Here is a 10,854-nt window from a genome sequence, read left to right as displayed (position 1 = left end):
AAGGACCCCGCGCGGCTGGCATATAGCCAAAGGACTGAGACCGCAGTGGAAGCGCGCGAAGGAGAAACTTCTGTTGGTGAGAGGGCACATGCCCAATAACTGACTTTATCTGCTGAAGAGACAGTTTTATCTACAGATAGCGGTAGCGCAGCAGGAGGTGATAAAACCCCGGGGTTTATCACCATACTTTCTCAGGAGACTCATAGACAAACAATAAGGTCTGTAAAGGAGTCGCCAGAGGCTTATCTCTCTCGCAGAAGTTATTGCTCAGTTACGCAGACACCCTGCGGTGACAACTAACAGCTCGTTGTTTTTTTCTCTCTTGATCTTTATTCCTAATCTGGATTACAAATGAGCTCTATTCAATAACCTTGCTAGCGAAGATCAACAAGAAAGAGGAGAACTCTGGGGGAGGGACTCAGATAGGCCCACCTACCTGGTACTGTGTCTAGCCTTAATGCAGGAGGAGTGTGGGGGTATTCTTTTACCTTTTTAAAGCTGTTTTAAATAACCTTTTATGGACTTGTATTGTATTGTATTGTATCTCCCCTATTCAATTTGATACATAGTAAACTAAGTTTGGTTAATTACAATCTTGTGCGTTGTTCCATTGTGTCACCCAGAAGGACTACTATTCAAGAAGGTAACAAGGTATTGTTGCATAGTGAAGTATTGTATTCCAACCTGTGTATCTATTTGATAGTCCAGTCCTATTCAGGGTCAGTTGTGCCTGAGGAGGGATCGAGCCAATTTGATTGGGTTGTTAGGCAGGGTGTAGACCCAATAATATAATCAGCAGCTCCTGCGGGGGTGGTGCTACATGAATATATAGGTCTAGTAATGAAAACTGTTGCTAGAAAACACTTTATTTCTGCATATTTAGTGGACTTGTGGACTTATGTTTGAATTCTTAAACTGGCAGAATATTATTTTTAACACCTCGAATGGTTAAGAAAGACTTTATCTAGTAGTTTAGATGATTCTGTGGTTATTCATGCTGACTGGAGAAGTATCTGCCCCCTATCCATGTCTCTATCTGTTGTTCTACTTGAAGAAATTACTACATTTTTGCATGGAAATCCTTGTTGTTTTAAAGCCATAGAGGAAGCTCTGGAATGATTCCATAGTCTTTGCCAAGCCATCAGACACTTCTCTACTTTTTCATAAGCTGAAGGGTGAAAGAGACTCCTGCTGGAAAAGTTCCTGGGAATGCCTCATTTTTATTTACTTTTTTATCTTTTCATGGACATTTGATATACAATTGGGATATAAGTTGAGATGACCTTCACTTATGTATTATTATTTGGCCATATGGTAATTCAATATGTATACTTTTGTTTCTATACATGTTCATGAAAGATAGGCCAATGCATTTATAGGAAAGCAATCTTACCTATATGAACTATTGCCCATGTTGGGGGCAAGATTTATAATTGTCACTGTAGGCCTAATTCATAGTACGGCGAATTGGCGTTTCGGCGGGATTTTGCGAACCGGCGATTATTTAAGTCTGAAATTGGCATTCAAAGAACGGCGGGCGGAAAATAGCGCCTAGTGTGAGATTCATTAAGATGCAATATGGTCAGAGCGCGACTTAAAACCACGCCAGCTAAAAGCTCGACTAAAGTTTAGCCAAATTTTCCCCTGTACCCCCAAAAATCCCAAATCACTGTGGAAGGTGTGGAAGTCAATTTGGAGATGACTTGCGTTTAAAAAATGTCAAAAACTGACTTAGAAAGAGAGATATCTGCGAAAGTGTAGAAAGGTTAAACAGCTCCTCCAGCCTCGAGCTGCGAACGCGCGAATGTGCGCATGCGTAACGCCAAATAGGCTCCAAAAATTTCGCCAGCGCGATTTTGGGTCAAATTTTTTTTGAATACCGCTTGGAAATCCGCTGTCTCGCCCATAGAAAATGGCAAAAACCGGCGGAATTGGAAAAACATGCACACTTCCAACAAGGGATCCCTTAGTAAACACCATCACATTCCATACACCTTTCCTGCTAACTCAGAAATCATAGCAGTCAAATCTACAGTGTTTATATAGAACCTCCACATTATCGGAAAAAACCCACAAAATATTACATTGGGGAATTGGTCGTCAGATATAAAAAAAATAGATGTAAAACATATTTCAAAGAAAGATTATTAGCATTTCACACATATCAAGGAAATGTCACAATTTTGACAATATTTTATGTGTTTCCAAATAATTTTTTTAGAAATATATTGCAAATACTACATTTTCTTCCATATGGGTATGGCCAAGTGTTACCATTTTAATACACATTTAACTGAAGGTATATATATATATATCTCATACTTGGCTAATTAGCAAAGTATGCCCAACAAACAAATAGAGCTTTAGCTCACGATATTGCTACATATTGACTGGCATCTTTTGTATTTTGTTCATGTCTTTAGATTAAAAGTTTGCTGATACACATGCCTTTTTCAAACATGAACAAAATTATTGATGTCAACATTTGGAGAATTGGAGATATCCAAGTGTTGCCCATACAGAGGGCTCCTTCCGGATTCGAACTTACAAACCTACAGCAGGAAGGCAGACTCCCTAATCATTGTGCTATTTCTCAGTGAGCGTTGGGTGTTTTCCTCATGCCGGCAAAATGCTCACATGGGAAAAGGGGCCATTGAACTGAATAGGATTGGATTTTTTGCCTGTTTTGGGAGTTGATCCTTGAGCTGGACAAATCCCCCTCAAACGCCCCCAAACGGGCTACGTTCACATGTAGGTGTTTGTGGTCTGTTTTTGGGGCTTTTTTAGGTGATTTCATATAACAATGCCTGCCCAAAAAATGCATGTCAAAACGCCTGTGAAAACGCCAGCCAAAACGCACATAAGAACGCCTGATATAATTGCCACGCCAAATTTAGGGATGTTCATGAGTGATGAGTCAGATTGTTGGCTTACATATCTGTTCAATCGTCACAATCTCACTTCCCAAATCCCAAAAGGTGTGTTTCAATTGTTTCCCTAAATATATATTTCTCTCTCTCTCTCGCTCTCTCATGTAATTGTATATATATGTATGTATTCCTGTATCTAAACATTCTAAATAATGACTAGCAAACTTGAAGAGAGAATTTTATCAATTCACATATACTATACACACCTACATACATACATACATGGATTTGGGCAGTTTAGGTCTCTCTCCTCCTCCTCATTTCTATTTCCCTTGTTTTGGCAACTGAGCATGCTCCAAAACACACAGGACACACACAGTTAATTTTTGGACTGGGCGTTACCATTCTGGGTGTGTGTTTGCTTGGATTATATATAGCTCACTCAGACATCAGGAAAGATTTGACCTACAAAGAGGTCCAAAATATTTGTGTGTCACATGCTTTATGGTTCACATTTGTGGCCCTTTGTTATTTATGGAGGTGAGATTTGGCTGTGTTGTGTGTTGACTCTCTGTAAGTATTTATTGCTGTTAACATAATTCTGTCAATCTGCACATGCATCTGTTGATTATGGGCTCTTTGTCGATGTATATGGTCTAAATGTTGTACAAAGGTTGTTTTTGTTTGAAAAATACAAATCTGTGGCTTCAATGGGATACTGTGGAGACTGTGCCAAAAATATGTCATGTGAAATGTTTGAGCTGTGTATTTGTGTATTAAACAGCATGTTTACAATCTTTTTTACAAATGTCTTCATGTGTCTAAATAAAGTTTTCTGGTGTCCACAAATGTATGTATTTGTATTTCTTTTTCTAAGTTAAATATGCTTAATGGTTGTGTATGGTGACTATTCGCGAATTCGCGAATATACAAACCCACATTCTCACATTTATACATGAAACCGGAAACGAAACTTTTGGTGCGTGCACACGTTTCCGGAAATTGTCCCGGCCCTTATCGCAATCATGGCTCCTGCGCTCTACACGTCTGAAATTGTGGCATTTGTGTGTAAGGTAAGGAGGGGGTGTGAATGTGCGGGGTGCGGGATGGTGGGTGGGTGGGTGGCTGGCTGGGTGGGTCGCTTATCTAGCGGGTGTGCAAGAAACTTTTGGTCTGCTGATCTGCGCATGCACTTTCTGCCTATTAGACGTGATCTAGAAGCTTCCTGTTATAGAAACTTCCTAGATGTGAACCTGTTCTATATATATATATATATCTATATATATATATATATATATATATATATATATTATGTATGTGTATATATATATATATATATATATATATATATATATATATATATATGTGTGTGTATATGTGTGTATATATATATATATATATATATACACAAAATATATATTATAGAAAATATATATATTCGAGACAATATATATACTATGTATACATTATATACAATATATACATTATATACAATATATACATTATATACAATATATACATTATAGAATATGTTATATACCATATATTAGTGTATATAATAGGGAACAGGTTCACATCTCTGATCTTTCTATATAGATATAGATAGGCATACCCTGCTTTAAGTACACTCACTTTATATACAATCGTGAGTAAGGACACAGCTTGTTCAGCTTGCCATGACACTGCTCACAAACCATAAGTGACAGGGATAACAAATTTAGGGAGCAACAAGAGGGTACCCAGGACTACACCATATCCATTTTGTGGCTGGGCAGCTTGCCTAGGTAATCTATCATGTCATAGTCCTGGATCCCCTTAACATGCTCCCACATGGTTTCGGAGTAAGGCTATGTCAATGTGGCCAAAATTTACAATGGAGCTGGTGTATTTTCATGCATTGAGAAAAGAAAAAAGGGATTGCTTCACTTTAAGTACATTTTCAGTTTACATACATGCCCTGGTCCCATTGTGTACTTAAAGTGGGCTATGCCTGTATATAGATAGATTTGATTAGTTTCAACGTTTACACAAAATGAAACACAATTATCTGTGACAGATTGCTCTGACGCTTTGGAATCTGTCTAGATAAAGACAAATGTATTGACCCTTTTCATATATGCAAGATTAGAAACATTATTATATTCCCTAAATGCATAATGCCAAAAATTATTGCCTTACATACATCCATACACACTGCAAGCTCGGCCCCGTTTGTCTTGTCTGACACTCTTACCATCATAAGCTGGATCTGCACACAGCAGCTAATTGGTTCACCTGAGATGGAATCAGTGATCCCAAAAATCTGGAATGGTCATGTCTTCAAAGGATTGCCTTGAACAAATCACCTCTAAAAGAAACACATGAGTGTATAATCACTTTTCTTAATGGATCACATTCCCAACACACCCATCTCACACTGAGATATGATAATGAATGGGGGTGTCCATTGCAAGTTAAATACAACCCCAGATCACATTGCTTTGTTAATTTACAGATCTAACTGGAATTTGATGGCACTGCTGTGAACCACTATGCCATCAAATTCTGCTGGGGACCTTTAAAAAGGATTATGTGTGATTGTGTGGATAATTATGCCACCTTAAATTTGCATCTCCCACATACCATGTGCAACTCTTGCAGGAATTGCGAATCAAGGATAATTCAGCACAGCATAATGAACAGACACATTGAGGAGTGTAGGAGCACAGCGTCAGATTCCCCAATCACACTATGGGGTTTTAACTCCTCCATAATTTTGCCACTTTGGAAACCAAGTGCTTACTTTATGTATACTTTTTAGACGGAACTCCAATTTCTAATAGGGTGATATCATTGCATGAGATTTCCCCTCACTTCCTGTCTTAGTGTCACCAAGACAGGAAGTGAGGGGAATATCACTGTGGGGAAATAGCTTGCAATTGTTGCCTTATAATGTCCATAGTATATATAAAAGGAAAGAATTGCTGGCTATATCCCCACGGGAGATTCCCTCATTTCCTGTCGTGGTGACACCAAGACAGGAAGTGAGGGGAAATCTCATGCAATGATATAACACTGTTACATGTTCTAGTTATGTAGCAAACTTAAGAATATACAAAGCAAACCTCTTTTTTTTCCATTTTGGCAAAATCATGGATTAATTACAAAACTATCTTTGTTTGTCCCGTGGCTTGCAGGAAAAACATTTTGCCTTGATTCCACCATCAACACAGACAGGGGAAACCCTCCTGCGGAGCCATTGTGTTCACCCGGTGCTGCCCCTGCCAGGAAAACACAGTGATTATTGCTAGTGGCTACAAGAGATGCTAGCGATAAGTGTGTGTAAAATCTGACAGACTGGTTGTACGTTGTCCTCCAGGTGATCGAGCAATCCACTTGGGTACCTTCAGCCTGGCCATACATAGTTTAAATCTGCATCTCAAATGAAGCAATCCCATTTACATATAACACTCCATAAAGGAGAATTGAGGGGCTTATCAGGTCTGCGTCAAAAATTAACAGCCACACCCAATCAGACAGCTCATGTTAAAAGGGACCTGAAAAGCAATCTGCATGGCTTGCTTTTCCAAGCATTGGCTAGTTTAGTGAGCCTGGACTAATAACAGTCACTGTAATGCTACCCATACTGCTGTCCTTTTAACATGGTGACAAAAGTTGATACCTATGCTACATGTGTGTAAAGTTACTTTCACCCTGCTAAATGGACAGCAATAAGGTTGTAAATACAGTGACTGCCTGTCCCCCCCTGATGGTGGCCCTGGGTGTGTCATGAAAGGCCAATTGAGAAAATGGCTATATCATGTAGAGGAAATCACCAGTGTGGGGCAACCTATGTCATGGAGGTAGATTTGGACATCGATGTATATGTATCACCAGAAATTGAATTCTTTGTTCTACAATATCTCAAAGACGACCTAGCATGTTATTTGAAGACTGTACTATTTTGGACATACTTGGACTCAAACATACACTGCTCTTTCCACAGCTCCTCCTCCTCTGGGGGTATGATAAAGTTAATACGCATCTTCACCAAAAGCACAAGATGATGTGTCGTGTCCGGATGAGGCTGCAGCGGAGATTTCAGTTCCAGGCTGATATGGTGGATCTGCAGCGGGCCTGGAGTGATGCCAAAAGGCGCTCACCCAGGCTCCTGCTAAAGGGTGTGGAGCAAATCTCCGGTAAGTAAAAATATACATTACATGTGACCAGATAGGTTACAATTTTTTGGGTAGGTGGACATGTGTTTAGCTATGCAACAACACTAATACCAACACCCCCCCCCCCTCCCTCTCGCTCCTACCTTTCCTACCTCCATCAAGTGTCTCTTCACAACCTTTAATACTACTATGTACATTCGTATTTTTTATGTTTCTTTTTTTTCTTCTGCTTCTAGCCAAAGCGGACGGCCGGCACCCTCTTGTGCTTTTGGTGAAGAAGGGGAGGAGGAGGACGGCCACACTCCAATATGCCTTCAGAGACAGCGAGCCATTTGAGCAGCTGAAAATTGTGGATCGTAAGTAGAAAATAAAAATGGTAGAAATTTCAAATCTCTAATCACATTTTACAGAGCCCCCTTTACATCGGAGTCTCCAGACTTACTACACTGTAAGAGGGAAGTGTGAAGACTCTGATGTAAGGAGAGTTCTGGGAACCATTATTTGAGGGGGGAAGCTGTGGACTCTGGTGTAAAAGGGAACTCTGTGGTCCCCAAAGCTCCCCCATACATCTGAGCTTACAGAGACCCTCTTACACTTCCCTTCCTCAGTCCACCACAGTCAAGGGCACAACAAGTCCCACTGCAGAAGGCTACCTGCTTGGACTTGTAATGCTCTCTGTAGGGGAATGAGGAACTACTGCCTGCTATGCTAAGACTTGTAGTGCCCTCTGTTAGGGACTAAGGATTCCTCAGTCCTCAACATTCTAGGGCACTATAAGTCTCAGCATAGTGGGCTGTCATACCTCAGTCCCTCACAGCTCGGGTCAAAAACAACACAGTTAAACATCTAAAGGACAACTCCAAACAAAAAACTACCAATAATGGACAGAGTCCATATGCTCTATAATGTCAAAGACCCGCTACCACTCACCTTCCACCTCCGGTGCTGTCATTGTGTAGGGCAAAGGGCTCCATCTACACCATGTTTGGCTTTCAGGTCAGATAGGCAGGACTTGCTCAGCTCCACTCTCTTCCCTGGCAATTGACTCTGGCGTCATTGTGGATCTTTCCTCCTCTAGAAAACACCCAGGGGCCCTCTCCTTGTCCCCCAGCCACCCAGGGCCTTCTTCTCCTCCTCCTCCACCAACCATTTTCAGACTCTTCCAAATTCCCTGGGGCTACTCAATCCCTTTGCATAGTGGACACCACAAATCTATGACCAGCCTGCAAAATATCAAGTCTGGGCCTGGTTACCTGTATGTTCCGGGTCCAGGGCGGAGCTCTCCTCCCAGAGCAACAACTGATGATAGCAGAGTGAGTTGACTGGCCAGTCACTTCCTACTGGTGCAGGTACACACCTACCGATTCCTCCACATCTTAGGATAACATGATCAGACGGCCAATCCCCAGTCAGAGAAGGAGGAGTAAGTGTCAGGACAACAGACACCTGGCAGACGCAGTGAAGGGACTGCAGCAAATTTTATATCCGAGGATTGAAAGCAATCTTTTACTTGGGAGATTTCCCTGACTGCGCCCTTCGAAATGTTGGTGCTCCGCCACTGGCCGCAAGGCCCCTGTAGGTGCGAGGCCTTAGGCGCCCGCTTAATTTGCATGGTGCCCTCCTGTTTTAAAACATGGTCAATGCATCTCATTGGTGTAAGTGCACTTCTATGTTCTGAATTGTAGGGGCATTGAGTATGGTGCTAGCATGATGAGAGGTTACTGCCTATTTGTGTCCATAAATAATATATAATGTTTTTCTTTTATTTTAGAAACCAGTGATCAGGATGTGGAGGCTCAGCCTTCTCAGGCCCCCTGTAAGTAATGTGGATGTGCTGGTGTGTTGTGTATTAGGTCGAACTTGGAGGAATGATTGTTTGTTTTGTTTTCTTTTGTGGTTGATGTAACTTCAGCAAGAGAGGAGCCTCAGGCAGGGCCAAGTCGCCTGGATCCGGGCCAGGAACACATTGGTGCCCAAGAAGAGGCCAATTGGTCTGAACCGGATGAGGACCTGGGCTCTCCTCAAATGGGAAGTAAGTATTCTACATGTGTTTGTGTGTTCAATGTGTCCTGGGAAATCTAAGGGCTGTAATATCTATATTTTGCCATTGGGGTTATGTAGCAGCTGACATTGAGGATGTTAGTTGTGGAGGACTGGTGAAGAGGGGCTGCTGCTTACCCAGTCCAAAGTAACTACTACCTTCAATGTTTCCCAACTACTTTCTGTGTGCCTTTATCAAATAGCTTTGGTTCAAGGATTGTATTTGTGTCTTTGTGTTTCTAGGAGATGCGACGCCATCCCCCCATGAAGGGACACCATCCCCCCATGTAGGGTCTCCCCCATCCTCCCCCACTCCAGGCTCCCCCGAACTAGTCTGTAAGTACCTAAAATTAGATTCTCACATGAATTGTGTGTGCTAGGATGATGTGTATCTAGGATAATCTAAGTTGGAGTCTAAGCAAGTGTAGTTTTGCTATATGTGACAGGAAGGTTGGTCATGAAACACTCTTGCTTAACCTTCATGTTTGAAAGGTGGTTTTGGGGAGCTTTACAGGACATGTTATCTTTTGTAAGTTATCTCAAGCCACCCTATTCTAAATTGGTGTTAGTTTCTCTACATTGGAAATGGTGTGCTTTGTACTTGTAAATTTTTTGTGGACATTGTAATTTAATCATGTCCTGATTTAGTCAACACTGAAAATGTGTGTTTGTCAATCTTTCATAAATACTCTTCCTCGGTAATGTAACACATTCCAGTTCACAATTTGTGTTCTTTTTGTGCAGTTTCTCCAGAGCCAGCCATGCCAGCCACGCCATCCACTTCAGGGGCCCAAAAAAAACCTGATGATGGTAAGTTGTGTGCTTTTCCAGTAATGTGTCTACTTAGTAAGTGGAGAAATGCTAACTGTGTATGTCCCCGCTCAGGCTTCAAGTTGTTCTAAAGGCAGCAGGTTCTTTATGTGAATGCATTCTATGCATTAGTATTCCAAGTGATAGGTGTGCATATTCCCCCTAAGACTTACTGGGACCATTTTTTACGGTCCAAATTTTTGCACTAATACTTGTCTGGAACAGACTCCCCCTCCTCCTTAACTGAGGTGACAGCATGCCAATATTGCCTCCTGATGCTGTCACTCCTAATCATTGAGACCATTGGAAGGGAGGGGGGCAAGGCTGGCTCACAGCCTAGTGCCTGAACAGGCACAGGGTGCTTGGCTTCATCTCATGTGCCTCCATAGCAAGCTGCCTGCTGTGGGGTCAAACAACAGGAGGGAGGTGCCTAGAGGTGTGTACAGGGGCCATGTAAAAAGGAGGATTGTTATTTCTCTTGTCCCCAAAAACCTAGAGAGTGTAAGTCTAACCTGATTAGTTTTCCGCAGCCCTCCCAAAATGATATGTTTCCAACACTTAGAACAGGCAGGGCTGAGGCACAAAAAACATCCGAAAAACACAATCAGCACCAAAGCAGGGAGTACGTATCCTTAACGCTACAAGCTTCACCCAGTAGAATGACGCTTGCACTGTACAAATCTGCATCACCACCATATCAAAGTCTAAATCTAACTGTCAGGGAAATGTGGAGGGGTAATGAGTGGGTGTTAGAGCGTTTTCATGACTGCGTAACCTACAGTTAGCGTGATTCGATTTTTAGATACATTTTTTATTTTCTCTTAACACAGCTGGGATGGCGGAAAAACATAAAGGGGAGCAGACATATCTCCTCCGGCCAGAACTGGCCCTCCGAATTCCAAAGGGTAAGTCTCTACTATGTGTCAGGTTCAATCTATAGACAGTAAGAGGGAGAGAGAACGCTACACAAACTCCAA

This window comes from Pelophylax lessonae, assembly GCF_965119305.1.
Source record: "Pelophylax lessonae genome assembly, chromosome: 5".
Classification (NCBI taxonomy): Eukaryota; Metazoa; Chordata; class Amphibia; order Anura; family Ranidae; genus Pelophylax; species Pelophylax lessonae.
The sequence above is the reverse complement of the archived record's forward strand: the minus strand, read 5'-3'. Positions refer to the sequence as shown.